Source organism: Scyliorhinus canicula, chromosome 3 (genome assembly GCF_902713615.1).
Source record: "Scyliorhinus canicula chromosome 3, sScyCan1.1, whole genome shotgun sequence".
Classification (NCBI taxonomy): Eukaryota; Metazoa; Chordata; class Chondrichthyes; order Carcharhiniformes; family Scyliorhinidae; genus Scyliorhinus; species Scyliorhinus canicula.
In genome coordinates this window covers 103,893,939-103,912,118 of record NC_052148.1, presented here as the reverse complement: position 1 = coordinate 103,912,118, position 18,180 = coordinate 103,893,939, and the positions used below count along the sequence as shown (strand labels likewise).

The window sequence follows — 18,180 nt, the reverse complement described above, 5'->3', positions numbered from 1 at the left end:
AGGCAAAAGATAAAGTTCGGAATGTTGCAGCCCGCGCGCCTGTGGGTAACTTATTCGGACCGGCATTATTATTTCGATTCCCCGGAGGAGGCCTGGGCCTTCGTGCGGACGAAGAAACTGGACTTGAACTAGGGGTTTGGGGTTGCGGGGTCGGTTGTAATATCTGAGCGCTGGATTCTGCTGTTGCTATGTTCTTTTTTTTTGTACTTTTGCAATTTTGATATGGTTATTTATGGGGGTGTTGTTCTGCTATGTTTTTTTCTGCTGTGGGGCATTGGTTGAGTTGTGTATCTTACGGGGAGGGTCTATGTCGGGTTGGGGGTATGGAGTGGGCTGTTATTTGGGAGCTGCGTCAGAGAGGTATGGTGGGGCAGTGCGAAAGCGCGGGCTTTCCTTTGGTTTCCCGCGCTGCGGGGCTGGGGGACGGAGACGGTGTCGGGGGAGGCGGGGCCTTAACTGGTTCTTCCCCGCGCTGGAGCGGTGCCTGGAGGAGGGATAGATTGGGGGATGATCCCACTTTGGGAGGGGTCGGGTTATTGGCGGGAGTTTCCGGGGTCAGCAGAAGTGAACTGACCCACGGAAGTACAATGGAGGACGGTTCGCGGCTGGGAGGGTTCCTAGCCTGGGGGGGAAGGGAGGGGGGGAAAGGGGAATACCGGGTTGCTGCTGGTAGGGTCAGGAAGGAGCTGGTGGGGGCTGGGGGGACAGAGGAGAGGTGTTGTCGCTGTGGGGGCTGGGTCGGGCAGGGGGTGCTGGCCTGGGGCGGACAGTGGCTAGTCAACGGGGGAGGGGGGGCGGGACGCCCTCTGATCCGGTTGGTCACCTGGAATGCGAGAGGGTTGAATGGGCCGGTGAAGCGGTCGAGGGTACTGGCTCACCTGAAGGGGCTAAAGGCAGATGTGGCAATGCTTCAGGAGACCAACCTGAAGGTGGCGGACCAGGTCCGCCTGAGGAAGGGATGGGTGGGGCAGGTTTTCCACTCTGGGTTGGATGTGAGGAACCGGGGAGTGGCGATTCTGGTGGGGAAAAATGTGTTGTTTGAGGCATCGGAGGTGGTGGCGTATAAGGGGGGTAGGTATGTTATGGTTAGGGGCAGGCTACAAGGAGAGAAGGTGGTACTGGCTAGTGTGTATGCCCCAAATTGGGACGATGCGGGGTTTATGAGGCGTATGTTGGGACGGGTCCCGGATCTGGAGGCGGGAGGTCTGATCATGGGGGGGGGGGGGGACTTTAATACGGTGTTGGATCCTTCACTGGATCGGTCCAGCTCTAGGACGGGTAGGAGGCCAGCGGCGGCCAAGGTACTGAGAGGGTTTATGGATCAGATGGGTGGGGTGGATCCATGGAGGTTTGTGAGGCCGAGGGCACGCGAGTACTCTTTCTTCTCCCACGTACATAGGGTCTACTCTCGGATAGATTTCTTTGTGGTGAGTAGGGGACTGATTCCGAGAGTGGAGGAGGCCGAGTATTCGGCCATTGCAATCTCCGACCACGCTCCGCATTGGATAGAGTTGGAGATGGGGGAGGTGCGGGACCAACGTCCGTTGTGGCGGTTGGATGTGGGGTTGTTGGCGGAGGAGGAGGTGTGTAGGAGGGTCCGGGCAAGTATTGAGGGGTACCTCGAGGTGAATGATACGGGGGAGGTTCAGGTGGGGATGGTCTGGGAAGCCCTGAAGGCAGTGATTCATGGGGAGCTGATATCCATCCGGGCACACAGGGAGAGGAGCGAGAGGAGTGAGAGGGATAGACTGGTGGGAAAGATGCTGGAGGTGGACAGGAGGTATGCAGAGGCACCAGAGGAGGGACTGTTGGGGGAGAGGCGCAGCCTGCAGGCTGAATTTGATTTGCTGACCACTAGAAAGGCGGAGGCACAGTGGAGGAAGGCACAAGGGGCAGTGTACGAACATGGTGAAAAGGCGAGTAAGATGCTGGCTCATCAGCTCCGCAAGCGGGATGCGGCTAAGGAAATTGCTGAAGGGAGAGACAAGAGTGGGAATGTGGTGCGGAAGGGGGTAGAGGTGAATGAGGTCTTCAAGGACTTTTACGGGGAACTGTACCGGTCGGAGCCAACAGGGGAGAGGAGGGGAATGGAGAGGTTCCTTGACGGGCTTTCTTTCCCGAAGGTGCAGGAGGAGAAGGTGGAGGGGTTGGGTGCGCCGATTGAGCTGGAGGAGCTAGTTAAGGGGATCGGGCAGATGCAGTCAGGGAAGGCACCGGGGCCGGATGGGTTCCCGGTGGAATTTTATAAAAAGTTTGTGGACCTAGTGGGCCCCTTGCTGGTGCGGACACTTAATGAAGCATGGGAAGGGGGGACTTTGCCCCTGACGATGTCGCGGGCGCTGATCTCGTTAATTTTAAAGAGGGACAAGGACCCCCAGCAGTGTGGTTCATACAGGTCCATATCTCTCCTCAACGTGGATGCTAAGGTCCTGGCAAAAATCCTGGCCACCAGGATAGAGGACTGTGTGCCAGGGGTTGTGCACGAGGACCAGACAGGTTTCGTGAAGGGAAGGCAGCTGAACACGAATGTGCGGAGATTGTTGAATGTCATCATGATGCCGGCGATTGAGGGGGAGGCAGGGATAGTGGTGGCACTGGATGCGGAGAAGGCCTTCGATAGAGTGGAGTGGGGGTACCTATGGGAGGCGTTGGGGAGGTTTGGATTTGGTGAAGGGTTCATTAGATGGGTAAGGCTGCTATATGAGGCCCCAATGGCGTGCGTGGCCACGAATAGGAGGAGGTCGGAGTACTTCCGGCTTTACCGAGGGACCAGGCAGGGTTACCCCCTGTCCCCCTTGTTGTTTGCACTGGCAATCGAGCCGCTGGCGATGGCGTTGAGGGATTCAGAGAGGTGGAGAGGCTTGGTGCGAGGTGGAGAGGAACATAGGGTGTCGTTGTATGCCGATGACCTGTTACTGTATGTGGCAGACCCAGTGGGAGGGATGCCAGGAGTGATGGAGTTGCTAGCTGAGTTTGGGACCTTTTCAGGTTATAAATTAAATTTAGGCAAGAGCGAGGTGTTTGTGGTGCACCCCAGAGACCAGGAGGAAGGAATTGGTAGGCTCCCGCTTAGGCGGGCAGAGGAGAGCTTTAGGTACCTGGGGGTGCAGGTGGCCAGGGACTGGGGGACTCTTCACAAGCATAACTTCACCAGACTTGTAGATCAGATGGAGGAGGAGTTCAAGAGGTGGGACATGCTGCCATTATCGTTGGCGGGGAGGGTACAGTCCGTCAAAATGACAGTGCTTCCGAGGTTCTTGTTCCTCTTTCAGTGCCTGCCCATCTTTATCCCCAGGGCCTTCTTTAGGAGAGTGACTAGCAGTATTTTGAGCTTTGTGTGGGCACATGGGACTCCGAGAGTGAAGAGGGTGTTCCTGGAGCGAGGGAGGGATAGAGGCGGGCTGGCGCTGCCCAACCTTCTGGGGTACTATTGGGCAGCCAATGTGTCAATGGTGCGTAAATGGGTGATGGAGGGGGGAGGGGCGGCATGGAAAAGAATGGAGATGGCGTCATGTAGAGGTACGAGCCTGGGTGCCATGGTAACGGCACCGTTGCCGCTCTCCCCTAAGAGGTTTACCACGAGCCTGGTGGTGGCGGCGACCCTAAGAATCTGGGGACAGTGGAGACGGCATCGGGGGGAAACAGGGGGCTCGATGGAGGCTCCACTGGGTGGCAACCATCGGTTCATCCCAGGGAACAAGGATGGGGGATTTAGGGGGTGGCAAAGGGCGGGCATCAGCAAATTGAGGGACCTGTTTATTGGCGGGAGGTTTGCGGGCCTGGGGGAACTGGAAGATAAATTTGGCCTTCCCCAAGGGAACATGTTCAGATACTTGCAGGTAAAGGCGTTTGCTAGGCGACAGGTAGAGGGATTCTGCTGCCGTCGTGGGGGACGATGGACAGAGTGCTTTCGGGGGTGTGGGTCGGAGAGGGGAAGGTGTCTGACATCTATAAGGTAATGCAGGAGGTGGAGGAGTCGTCAGTGGAGGAGCTGAAGGCTAAATGGGAGGAGGAACCCGGGGAGCAGATAGAGGATGGGACTTGGGCGGATGCCTTGGAGAGACTCAACTCTTCCTCCTCATGTGCGAGGCTTAGTCTCATCCAATGTAAGGTGCTGCACCGGGCCCACATGTCCAGGACTAGGATGAGTAGGTTCTTTGGGGGTGAGGACAGGTGCACCAGATGTTCGGGGAGTCCAGCGAACCACGCCCATATGTTCTGGGCATGCCCAGCACTGGAAGAATTCTGGAAGGGGGTGGCGGGGACGGTGTCGAGAGTGTTCCTTATTGTAGTGTCTATTCTGTAACTTTATATTGTGTTACTTTGCGTTGTTGTTAAAATGCTGTGTTGTTCATGGAGGTGGGGCGAATGTTTATGATTGTTAATATTATTGTTATTTTTGGTATTTTACTATGGTGCGTTGTTGTATAAATTCAAAATTTTTCAATAAAAATTATTTCAAAGAAAAAAGAAAGAACCTTGGAGCTGAAAAAGGATCTGTTCATGTGTTTTATTGATTATAGCAAGGCATTTGATAAGGTGAAACGTGAAAAACTGATGAGCATGTTACCGAGTCTCTTGATCTTGATGCAAGAATCTTTTGAGTTATAAGAAATCTTTATTGGGAACAAACCGCAGACCTAACAATTGAAAACAATCTAAGCAATTTTGAAGATTAAAAGAGGGGTCAGACGAGGGTGCGGTCCTTCCCCCAGGAGTGTTCAATTTGCATAGTGAAAAGAGAGATTGAAAACCTTCCTGAATTATTAGTTGGAGGTTACAACTTCAATAGTATAATTCACGCCGATGGCACAGCCCTTATTGCCGTAAGACATAGGAGCAAAATTAGGCCCATCGAGTCTGCTTCGCCATTCAATCATGGCTGATATTTTTCTCATCACCATTCTCCTGCATTCTCCCCGTAATCCCTTATCCCGTTATTAATCAAGAATCTATCTATCTCTGTCTTTAAGACACTCAGTGATTTGGCCTTCACAGCCTTCCAGTCTCAACAACGAATTCAACAACTTCAGATGATTAGCTCTGCCCCACCTAGACCCATTTGTTTTCACCCATTTCATTTCAACTGTCTCTTACCATTTCTTTCTTGTCTTTCTTAATATATATTTAAACCCCCTCCCCCAATCTTATCGACCTTTCCTTACCCCTTCGCTTCCCCCTTCCCCTCCCCCCACATTTGCATCTGTCACAGATTAGCCTCTGATGTTAGTTTCTCTGCTGTTTGGCCTCCCACACCTTTTGTTCTCTCTGGGGACTGCCATCAGCACTCTTTTCTCTTGGTTTCTGTGGCTATTAGCACCCCATCTCCCTGGGTTTCTGTGGCTATGACTCATCTTTCATTCTCACTCCATAGTATAAATATTCCCCACATTCTCTGACTGTTAGCTTTGACAAAGAGTCATTGGACTCGAAACGTTAGCTCTTTTCTCTCCCTATAGATGCTGCCAGACCTGCTGAGATTTCCCACCGTTTGCTCTTTCATCTCGCAATATTCTGTAAGTTTCAATAGATCCCCCCTCATCCTTATGAACTCCAAAGAGTACAGACCCAGAGTCCTTAACCATTCCTCATACGACAAGCTCTTCATTCCAGGGATCCTCTGGACCCTTTCCAAGTAGAGCACATTCTTCCTTAGATAAGAGGCCTGAAACTACTCACAATACTCCAAATGGAGTTGGACCAGCCTCAGAAGTACATCCCTGCTCTTGTATTTTAGCCCTCTCGATATGAATGCTAACATTGCATTTGCCTTCCTAACTGCCAACTGAACCAGCATGTTAACTTAAGAGAATCGCACGTTAACTTAAGAGAATCTTGAACAAGGTCGCCCAAGTCCCTTTGTGCTTCTGATTTCCTCAGCATTTCCTGATTTTGAAAATAGTCTATCCCTCCATTCCTCCTTCCAAAGTGCATAACCTCACACTTTACCACATTGTATTCCATCTCCACTTCTTTGCCCACTCTTCTCGTCTGTCCAAGTCCATCTGCAGCCCACCTGCTTCCTCAATACTACCTGTCCCTCTACATATCTTTGTATCATCTGCAAACTTGGCGACAATGCTTTCAGTTCCTTCTTCCAGATCGTTAATGTATATTGTGAAAAGTTGTGGTCCCAGCACTAACCCCTGAGGTACACCACTAATCACCGGCTGCCATCCTGAAAAAGACCTCTTTATCACCACTCTCTGCCTTCTGCCAGTCAGCCAATCCTCTATCTATCCCAGGATCTTACCCTTAACACCATGGGCTCTTAACTTATTTAAGTCTCCTATGCGGCACCTTGTCAAAGGCCTTTTGGAAATCTAAATAAATCATGTCCACTGATTCTCCTTTGTCTAACTTCCTTGTAACCTCCTCAAAGAACTCTAACAGATTTGTCAGACATGACCTCCCCTTAACGAAGCTGTGCTCAGTCTTATTTGATCATGCACTTCCAAGTACTCCGCGATCTCATCTTATAATAACAGACTTTAAAATCTTACCAATGACCCAAGTCAGGCTAACCAGCCTATAATTTTCCATCTTCTGCCTCCCTCCCTTCTTAAACAGCAGTGTTACATTAGCCACTTTCCAGTCCTCTGGGACCCTCCCTGCCTCCAGTGATTCTGGAAAGATCATCACTAATGCCTCCACAATCTCCTCAGCTACCTCTTTTAGAATCTTGGGTGCAGTCCATCCGGCCCAGGTCATTTATCTACCTTCAGACCTTTCAGTTTCCCCAGAGCCATCTCCTTTATGATGGCCACTCCACTCACCTCTGCCCCCTGATTCTCCTGAAGCTCTGGCATCCCACTGGTGTCTTCCACTGTGAAGACTGATGCATAGTAACTATTCAGTTCCTCTGCCATTTCTTTGTTTCCTATTATTACTTCTCCAGCCATATTTCCAGTGGTCCAATGTCTATTTTTTCCTCTCTCTTACCTTTTATATATTGAAAAAATATCTTCCTATCTTCTTTTATATTACTAGCTAGCTTACACTCAGAATTCATCTTCTCTCCCCTATTGCTTTTTTCGTTGTTCTCTGCTCGCTTTTAAAGACTTCCCAATCCTCTGGCTTCCCACTAATCCTCGCCACTTTGTATGTTTTTTCTTTTGCTTTTATGCTGTCCTTGACTTCCCTCGTCAGCCATGGATGCCTCACCCTCCCCTTAGCATGTTTCCTCCTCCTTAGGATGAATTTCTGTTGTGCCTCCTGAATAACCCCCAAAAACTGCTGCCATGGCTGTTCCACTGTCTTCCCTGCTAGACTTCCTATCCAATTAACTCTGGCCAGCTCCTCCCTCGTGTCTTTGTAGTTACCCTTTGTTAATTGTAATGCAGTTACATCTGGTTCCAGCTTCTCCCTCCCAAACTGCAGGGAAAATTCTATCATATTGTGGTCACTGCTCCCTAAGGGTTCCTTCACCTTAAGTTCCCTAATCAAGTCTGCCTCATTACCATTCCCGTACCAGCCTCCCCGGACAGGCGCCGGAATGTGGCGACTAGGGGCTTTTCACAGTAACTTCATTGAAGCCTACTCGTGACAATAAGCAATTTTCATTTCATTTTTTCATTTCATTAAACATCACCAAATCCAGAATTGCCTGTTCCCTACTAGACTGTCACAAGATGCTCCAAAAATACATCCCTTTGACATTCCACAAATTATTTTTCTTGGGATCCACTACCAACCTGATTTTCCCAGTCCACCTGCATTTTGAAGTCACCCATGACTATTGTAATATTGCCTTTTTGATAGCCCTTTTCTATCTCCTGATTTATTTTCTGCCCCACATCCTGACAAGTGCTAGGGGCCTGTACATAACTCCCATCAGGTCTTTTTATCTTTGCAATTCCTCAACTTTACCTACAGAGATTCTATGCCTTCAGATCCTATAACGCTTTTTGCTATCGATTTAACTTCATTCCTTACTAACAATGCAACTCCGCTTCCTTTGCCCATCTGCCTGCCCTTTTGATAGGACACATATCCTTGGATATTTAGATCTCAGCCCTGATCCCCTTGCAGCCACATCTCTGTGATGCCCGCAACATCGTACCGGCCAATTTCAATGTGTGTAACAAGCTCGTTTGCCTTGTTCCGTATACTGCGCGCATTAAGGTACAATAACCTCAGTGCTGCATTGACCACCTCCCTTCTCATACTTGTCATCTTTTTTGCTCTGCCTGAGGGTGATGTTGTTCTCTTATTTTTGTTCTCTATTTCCCCTTCAGTTATTACACCTTCTAAGCTAATGCTCTGGTTCCCACCCGTTGCCGTCTAGTTTAAATCCTCCCACGTGACTCTAGCAAACCTCCCAGCCAAGATATTGGTGCCCCTCCAGTTTAGATGCAACCCGTCCTTCTTGTATACATCTGACTCTGAAGAGAAACTGCAAACGTTAGATGAGTGAAAGTGAGAACAAATAGTTGAGCATAGATTGTAAGAAAACAAAATGTTGTGTGGTGTTCAAACAAAAATTCACACCAAAATGTTATATCAGAGTGAAGAATGAAAAGGTCACACAGGCAGACAAATTTTGTTACTTTGGAAATCTGTTAGCATTGAATAGAAAGTGTGACCAAGAAATAAGACAAAGGATTGGAATCACCAAAGAAGCATTCCAAAAAATAAAAATAGATTATGATCAATGCAAAATTAGTCATGGAAACAAAGCTGAGAATCCTGCAATGCTGCATTACACCAATTTTGCACAATGAAGCAATGCAGAGAAGAAGTGAGGCTGCAAAGTTGTAGTTTTTGAGGTGAACAATGAAGCTATCTTTGCCAAGTCACACAACCAATGCAGAGGTGTTGACAAAATTTGAGACTAAAAGAAATCTGCTGACTAAGATCAGGTAGAGAGTTAGATTCTAGGGCATGTAATAAGTCATGATTTAGAAAGTCTGATGCTGATGGTAAAAATCGATGGTAAAAAAAATTGAGGTTGACAAAGAACGATCTTTAAGAACTCACAAACCGGATTAAATATACCATCAACGAAGATGATCCATCCAGAGCAACAATCACATGGAGATTCATGGTTGTCAATGCCCTCTTAGGATATGGTACCTAAAAGAGAGGGAGGTCTATATTCTCTGGAAATTAGAAGAATGAAAGATGATCTCATTAAAGGGTTTGATAAGGCTAGATGCTGAGAAAATGTTTCCCCTGGCTGTAGAATCTAGCAAACAAGACCACAATCTCAAGTGTCAGGAGTTGGTCATTTAGGACCAAGATAAAGAAGAATTTCTTCATCAAAATATCATCAATCTTTGAAATGTTTTACTCCAGGGAATTCTGAATATTCAGGCATTGAGTATATTCAAGGCAGAAGTTGATAAATTTTTGGGTACTAAGAAAAGTAAAGAAAATAGGATAGTGCAGGAAGGATGGATTTGAGGTAGGAGATTAGCCATTTAGGATGACCCAATTCCAACATGGGGCAAAGCATTTTTTTTACTTGCCTAATCACGTCAAACCCAAAATATCAAACCTGCTGATTTTCTGTACTGTGAGCTACCACTTTTAGTCAAATGGTTCTAGATGGTGTTCATCTAAAATGAACTCTGGTTCTACCACCCGATTGATGAGGCAAGCATGCATATTTGAATGGGCCAACCAACTAAAAATGTTTGCTCTCAAATATTTTAAAGTATCATAGTAAAAGGTTCAGCTGGCTCCTGCCACTCCTACAAATCTCATTTCATATCACTGGACAGTTTATTCATTGAACTTAGCATCACCACTCAATTGCTGATTATCTTGCTTTTTTGTTTTTCTATGTCATTAATGAAATGAAAATGAAAATCGCTTGTCACGAGTAGGCTTCAATGAAGTTACTGTGAAAAGCCTCTAGTCGCCACATTCCGGCACCTGTCCAGGGAGGCTGGTACGGGAATCGAACCATGCTGCTGGCCTGCTTTAAAAGCCAGCAATTTAGCTCAGTGAGCTAAACCAGCCCCTAATGTTACTCTCAATCATTAGAGACAGCAGGTGAGCGACATGTTTAGTGCCACAAAACACTTCCATTAATAATTTGTTGGCCCTTGCATCTTACAGTGCTTCTTTATATGCTCAATATTTGGTTATGTTTGGAGCCCAGCAGTCAATAGAAACTATGTTAACTAAAACTAGCTGCAAAAAAACATCTGTTGCCTCAACAAAAGTGGCTTCCTTAGAAAAGAAAGAAAAATGTTATCAGACACATAAGAATATAGGGAGGAGGCCATTCAGCCCTTCCAGCCTGCTCCACCATTTATTATGATCATGGCTGAAATAGGAGACGACCATTCAGCCCATCAAGCCTGCTCTGCCATTCATTATCATGGTGAATCATCCAACTCCATAACCCAATTCTAACTTTCCCCCCATATCCTTTGACCCCTTCGCCCTAAGTGCTGTTTATTGAAAACATACAATGTTTTGGCCTCAGCTACTTCCTGTGGTAATGAATTCCACAGGTCAACCACTCTCTGTGAAGATATTTCTCGTCACCTCTTGTGCTAAATAATCTACCCCATATCCTCAGACTGTAACCCCTGGTTCTGGACGTGCCCACCATCAGGACCATCTTTCCGGCATCTACTTTGTTGAGTCCTGTTAGAATTTTATATATTTCTGTGAGATCCCCCTCATTCTTCAGAACTCCGGCAAGTACAATTCTAACCGATTCAATCTCTCCTCACACATTGTCTCGCCATCCCTCTAATCAGTCTGATAAACCTTCACTGCACTCCCTCTAGAGCAAGAACATCCTTCCTCAGATAAGGAGACCAAAACTGCGCACAATATTCCACGTGTGGCCTCACCAAGGCCCTGTGTAATTGCAGCAAGACATCCCTGCTCCTGTACTCGAATCCTCCGGCTATGAAGGCCATGGTGATCATCGGACGGGGTATTAAGTACAAGAGTCGGCAGGTCATGTTACAGTTGTATAGGACTTTGGTTAGGCCACATTTGGAATACTGCGTGCAGTTCTGGTCGCCACATTACCAGAAGGACGTGGATGCTTTAGAGAGGGTGCAGAGGAGGTTCACCAGGATGTTGCCTGGTATGGAGGGTGCTAGCTATGAACAAAGTTTGATTGTTTTCATTGGAAAGACGGAGGTTGAGGGGGGACCTGATTGAGGTCTACAAAATTATGAGAGGTATGGACAGGGTGAATAGCAACAAGCTTTTTCCAAGAGTGGGGGTGTCAATTACAAGGGGTCACGATTTCAAGGTGAGAGGGGGAAAGTTTAAGGGAGATGTGCGTGGAAAGTTTTTTACGCAGAGGGTGGTGGGTGCCTGGAACGCTTTGCCAGCAGAGGTGGTAGAGGCGGGCACGATAGCATCATTTAAGATGCATCTAGACAGATATATGAACGGGTGGGGAACAGAGGGAAGTAGATCCTTGGAAAATAGGCGACAGATTTAGATAAAGGATCTGGATCGGCACAGGCTGGGAGGGCCGAAGGGCCTGTTCCTGTGCTGTAATTTTCTTTGTTTTTTGTTCTTCACATAGTGTCTCTTGCCCTTTTCTGAATGACCCAAGAAACATCTACCAACTCGTGTGATGTTCAATCATGGGTTAAAGGAAGTCAAATATAATTACATAATCCTGTCAAGTATCAACAATATTTACAACAAAACAAGGTGCAAAAATACAACATAAGTAGTGAAAGGGAAAATCCTTCAAATATAAAGTGAAAAATATTAAATTGTTTTAAGGCATGCTTCTATAATTGCAGTCCAGAACCTTCTTACTAAACTATTTCAGAACCATAGGTGTTAATCCTGTTTAATTGTGACAATCATTACACATCTCTCATAAAACAATTTTGGGTCCCCTGACATTATTAATTTTATCCTAATTATTCCCATCTATATCTCTGTTGGACACAGAGGCTGATCGATCTATCTGCTAAACAAACTGCAACTGTTCGACTTCGGTCTTCTCACAGAATGTCCCATCACTTTAGCTTTAGATTTCCACAGCTCCCATACGGCAGTTTGCATCTATATCGTGCCTTTAACGTGGTGCATGTCTCAAAGTATCCCCCCAGGAGAAACAGATGCTCAGGGGTAGAACATTAAAGTTGCTCGAAGAAAGATATGAAACTGTTTAGCTGTTTTGGGGGGGGGGGGGGGGGGGGGGTCATCAGAAGACTTACTGACTGGATACACTGGAATCCAACAAGGGTGGTCTCAGGGGTAGTAGAGGCTGAAGTTGTTCCCAATATAGGTTACTGCAGGATAATTAACCCATACACCACAAAAACCCATACACCACACCACTTAAGGTCATCTCGGAGCTGTAGGTGCTCTTTAAGGGGGGAAAACATAACTTACGTTTATATAGCGCCTCTGACGTGGTGAGATATTCCAATTTTTTTCTCAAGCCTGAATCAAATGGAGAGATATTAAGAACACCAGAAGCTTGTATCAGAAATGAGTTTTAACATTCCCCTTGTACATTTAAACTGGACACAGTCAGTACAAGTAGCAGCTCCGCCACTTTCCACAAGAGGCTGTCACTCCGGCCCCGACTGGGCGAAAGGCCGCCATTCCGGCTCTTCCCGAGCCCGTAGCCGGGCTCTCCTCACACAGAGCCGGCCCAAGACAGCCGCCAAATCCATGGCAAGGAGCCCGGAGGCAGCTTCCGGCCCGCTCCTGCTCAACCCCTCCCCCCAACTGTCCCCACCCCCACCCGAAATCCCCAACCCCTCCCCCATCCGAAATCCCCAACCCCTCCCCCACCCGAAATCCCCACCCCCAACCCCTCCCCCACCCGACACCCCCAACCCCTCCCCCACCTGAAATCCCCAACCCCTCCCCCACCCAAAATCCCCAACCCCTCCCCCACCCAAAATCCCCAACCCCTCCCCCACCCGAAATCCCAATCCCTCCCCCACCAGACACCCCCAACCCCTCCCCCACCTGAAATCCCAAACCCCTCCCCCACCCAAAATCCCCACCCCCAACCCCTCCCTCCAATCCCATCCGACACCTGCAAACCCCCATCTGAGACCCCTCCCCACCCGGTATTCCCCAAACCCGGCACCCCAAGCCTTCCTCCCTCTCCCCAATGCCTCCTCTCCCCATTCCCCCACCCTGTCCCACCCCTGATTCCTCCTCCCTCTCCCCATTCCCTATCTCCCTCCCCATTCCACCTGCCCCCTCCCATTTCCCGTCCCCCATTTCCCTCTCCCCCATTTCCCTCTCCCCATTCTCCTCCTCCCAATATCCCTCACCCGCTCCCTCTTCAGATTTCCCCAGCCCTCCCTCCTACCCATTTCCCCACCCCTCCCTCACCCTATTTCTCCACTGCTCCCTCTCCCTATTTCTCCACTGCTCCCTCTCCCCATCTACCCACCCTGCCTCCACCCTTCCCTCTCCCCATCTACCCACCCCCTCTCTCCCCATCTCTACCCACCCCCTCTCTCCCCATCTACCCACCTCTCTCTCTCTCTCTCTCCCTCCCTCTCTCCAGCCCTCTCTTTCCCCATCTACCCACCATTCCGCCCTCGCCTTTGCCCCTATGCCTCGATCCCTTCCTCTTCCCATTTTCCTTCCCCTCCATCTGCCCATTTCCCCCTCCCTCTCTTCATTTCCCCCCCCTCTCTCCTTCTGCCCATTTCCTCCAACCCTCCATCTCCCCATCATTTCTCCCTCTTCCCATTCTCTCCACCCATCTATCCCTACCTTCCCCATTCACCCCTCTCCCCATTTCCCCCTTCCTCTGCCCATTTTGCCTTTTCTCTGAAAACATAAAATCCTGTTGAGTGAGCCTTTGCTTTGGTCATTGGGAAATTCATGGGCTGGATTCTTCACTGCCCGCTGCAAGTAGTTCCCCATGCGGCAGATAATCCAGAGTCGGCTAAAAACTAAATCGTGCCAGATGCTCCAGTTTCCCGCTGGTGGCAGCATCGAGGTTCACGCCGTCCGCCAGTGGGAGGGTGCAAATTAATCCATTTGCATCCTATTAATGGGCTGGGTAACGGATTCTCCAAGCCTGCAAGAAAGTCCGGTCCTCTAGTCCGGGATTCACGTAGGCGGGAATTGGTACAGGTAATTCCCAACGTGGCCCTGGTGCGGTGGATCTCATGGTGGGCCAAGGGGATAACTCTTTTAGACAGTTGCCCCCAAAGTCTTTTTGAGGGCTATCCTCCCCCACCAGAGCCCCTCATAAGAGAGACCCCTACCACAAACCCTTGAGTAACACCCACCAGAACCCCGTATTATGGAGAACCCTCCCACCAGAAAGCACCACCATAATAAGGACCCCACATAAAAGAAGACCCTCCCCCCCCCCCCCACCCCACTACAAGGACTCCAGCCAGGAAGGTCCCCATTACCGAAACTCTTGCCTGGGCACCCCCATTACGGAAACCCCTGCCTGGAAGCGAGATAGCAGTCCAAACAGAGACAGTTAAAAAAAAACACTGCTTTAAAACTCACCTGTGCAAGACACCTGTTGGCTCAGGCAGAGAACACGGCACCTGGAAATTGCTAGAAAGGGAAAACCACATCAGCTGGGTTTAAACCCCTTCGTGATCTGCAATGCTTTAATTCACATCAATGTGAAACTGATTTCACTAGGCTGTGATTGACAGTTTGCACACACACCCAGCAGTCTGCATTGTCTCATCTCATTTACCTTCACGCTTGAGAGTGAATTTCAAGGTAGCCTGCTGTGAAACTAACCAATCATCTGGCTGTGATTGACAGCTCTTGGACCAAATCAAAGGCAGTTCAGCGCTTTCTGCAGAGAAAAAAATGAGAGCACCTAACTAGGTCTGGGAGGGAGATGGGAGTGTAGAAGGGAGGGAGGAGAAATCAGGAAAGCGGGAAGGAAGCAAGGAAGTGGGGAGAGAGGAGAGGGGCAGGGCAGGAGAGAATTGGGAGGTGGGAGAGGGGAGGTAAAGGGCAGAAGGAGAGGGATGGTAAGGCGGAGGGAGGGGAGGAAAATGGAGGAGAAAAGGATAAAGAGGGAAGGGAGAAAAGATAGGGAGAGGGAGAAAGATGGAAGGGCAAGGGAGGGTATGCAGCGTGAGGGAGAAGGAGGTGCAGGATTTTAAAAGTGCCCCAGGGCCTTTTGCTGTCACAGTCCTTGTAACATCTGATTTTTTTTGATTAGTGTTTATAGAATCACTGCAGTTCAGAAGGAAACCATTCAGCCCATCAAGTCTTCACTGGCACCGCCCACGCCGCTGACCTATCCCCATAACCCCATCTAACCTTTGGACACTAAAGGGAAATTTAGCAAGGCTAATCCAGCTAACGTGCACATCTTTGGACTGTGGCAGATAATCGAAGCACCCGGAGGAAATGGCGGCGGCATGGTAGCACAGTGGTTAGCACTGCTGTCTCACAGCGCCAGAGACCAGGGTTCACAGAGGTTATAGAGTCATTCGGCCCAACCTGTCCATGCTGCCCAGTTTTTATCACTAAACTAGCCCTAATTACCCACATTTGGCCCATATTCCTCTATATCCTTCAATTCCGGCCTTGGGTGACAGTCTATGTGGAGTTTGTACATTCTCCCCATTGGTTTCCTCCGGGTGCACTGGTTTCCTCCCACAGTCCAAAGATGTGAATGTTAGGTGGATTGGCTATGCTAAGTTGCCCCTTAATGTCTAGGGATGTACAGGTTAGGTTCCAGGGATAGTGCGGGGGAGTGGACACAGGTAGGATATTCTTTCAGAGGGTGGGTGCAGACGTGATGGGCCTTCTTCTGAACTATAGGAATTCTGTGGTTCTATTCCATGGTTCTCGGAAACCCACACAGACACGGGGAGAATGTGCAAACACCACACAGTCACCCAAGTTTCGAATTGAAATATAACTGAGGCTTCTAAGGATGAACATCACATCAGGGAGGGTAGTAAACAACTCAGCTTAAAAAACATTGCAAAATGCAAATGGACTTTTGATCTGAATCAGCTGGCAGGACAGGCATGCTAACGTTAGTGTCCTTGAAGGAGTCAATAGCACCAGTATTGAGGCCATGATCATCCAAAACCAACTCTGCTGGGCCGCCCATATGCTTAGGGTGTCAGAGTCCCAACTGCCAAAGCAAATCTTCTTCACCCAACTCAAGGAAGGACCACGAACAAGAGGAGAGCAATGGAAGGTCTTCAAAGACATCTTGTAGGCTTACCTCAAGAAATGCAACTGTTATAACCCTACAGGAGGCCAAGGGATCTGCAACCTCAGGATCCCTAGGGCCTCACCGGAGTACGATCTACCGAGGTGAGGTGTGGGCGGAGCTTCCCCCTTAATCCAAAGGCCTCTGACACTTTGGGGTATAGGAGGTGTAATATAATATAACTCGAGTTTCTTACAGTCATCACTTGTGAGTGGTCGCTTGCCTAGGACTTTACACTGGCGATGAGGGTAAAGTAGATTTGCAAGAGGTGCCATTTCCTCCAGACCAGGCCCACCTTGACTCAGGAGGCCTACATCCTTGCTGCGGTATGCCACTGATCAGAAAGTTGGAGGTGGTCAACACAGAAATGGGTGACTGGATTCAATATATCTAGTGATTGTACTTTTTTTTTGCCTCAATGGCATTGTCGGGGCGTCAGACAAACGGTGACCCTCCTGGCAGTCTGTGGGGCAGACCTTACAACATCATCAAGAATCATTTCTGGATTCTCCAGACACCCACCAGTTTGTGGTTAGTCTCTCTGGCGCGTGACCATTTTTATCTAAAACCGCTGCTGATTATCCGCCGTTCTCATTTCCACAAAACCAGGGAGAGTCCGTGAACAAATTCCTGGTCTGCTTTCGGAAACTCTTCGAGTTCTGCGAGTTCAGCGCAACATTATTTGAGGCGCTCAGTGATAGGTTGGTCTGCAGCATCCGTGATACGATGACCGCTTATTGGGCGAAGCACATCTCGACCTGAAGAAAGCAACCAAAACAGCTTTGTCCCGGGAGGGTGCAGATCGCGGAGTCCAGGAGCTTCGAGCAATGGCGGTCCTCAACCTAGGATGCCCCGCTGGATGCGGAGCGTCACCTTCCTGTGCTGTAGTTCAGGACTGCCGCCAAAGGAGACAGTCCTAGTGACCAGCACCAGCGACAACACTTTCCCAGCAAGAGTCGGCATCACTCCCCCATACCGGAGACTCCCAACCTGCGAGATGGACGCGTATGTACCCGGATAAATCGGCAAACCGGGCACCAGTGGGGAAGCCTGTCCAATGATCATCTCAGGGGGAGGACACATTTTGTGGACGACCAGGCAGACGCCTCCCACCACCTTTGCTGATTCTCAGCACCAAGGGTGATGCCCGTTCAGGTGATGGTCCGGATCAACGGTTTCCCTGTACAGATGGAGCTCAATACCAGGGCCACGGTCTCAGTGATCAGCCGCCGCACTTATGACCGGATCCGCTGGGGCATCTGTCATAATATCTACTCATGTATATAATGAGGTGCAGACAGGCAGTGATTGACATGCAGGATGACCAGTAAGCACACAACACAGTGCAGCCAATCACCAGACAGGACACTAACACTATAAAGCCAGAGGGCACTAGGTTTCCCGCTCTCTCTGGACCCAGCCACTGAGACAGTCAGAGTCCACGAGCCAGCAGATGCAAACACCATGCGGTAGCTAGTAAGTCTGGTCAGGCTAGTACAAGGTCTCCAGTCAGTTCAGTATAGTGTAGACCCACAGCTGAATATGTTTGTTAGTTCTATTGTTGGATAAAACCATGTTGGATCTTCTCCAGTGTTACAAGTCTGTTTCTAGCTTCACTGCATCAAGTGCAGTCCACAGCGAATCAACCTGCCTAACACATCAGCATCCACGCTTTGGCATTGCGGGACACCAACGCATGATTGGCAACATACATGGGGAGCCTTTGGAGATCAGGTACGTCGGAAGTTCCCATGGAATATGGGGCGCAATCAGCCAACCTACCATTGATGGTAGTGAAAGGTTCAAACCCCAGTTTTCTGAGGCGGGATTGACTGAAACGTCTTTGGCTGGACTGGCATCAAGTGTGCTGCATGTACCCTGATGGGCCGGACAAGGTATTGGCGCGTTTTCCGGGAGCTTTTCAAGAAGGACTCGGTACCATCTGAGAAACCCCAGCCAAGGTCCCCTACGCACTGAAGCCAAAGGTGGACATGGAATTAGACCGCCTGGAGAAGTTAGGGATCTTCCGCCTGGTGCAATTCGCA

The 18,180-nt window shown here is 49.1% G+C and overlaps 1 protein-coding gene across 1 annotated transcript in view; it reads right to left on the bottom strand.

The window, feature by feature from the left end:
• si:dkey-250l23.4 (E3 ubiquitin-protein ligase RNF180) overlaps positions 1-12,666 on the bottom strand; it is a 171,603-nt gene extending 158,937 nt beyond the window's left edge. The window contains exon 1 of the mRNA XM_038791010.1: positions 12,337-12,666. The gene's annotated coding sequence lies outside the window, so the exon portion shown is untranslated. The remainder of the gene's footprint in view (positions 1-12,336) is intronic.
• Between the last annotated feature and the right edge of the window lie 5,514 nt (positions 12,667-18,180).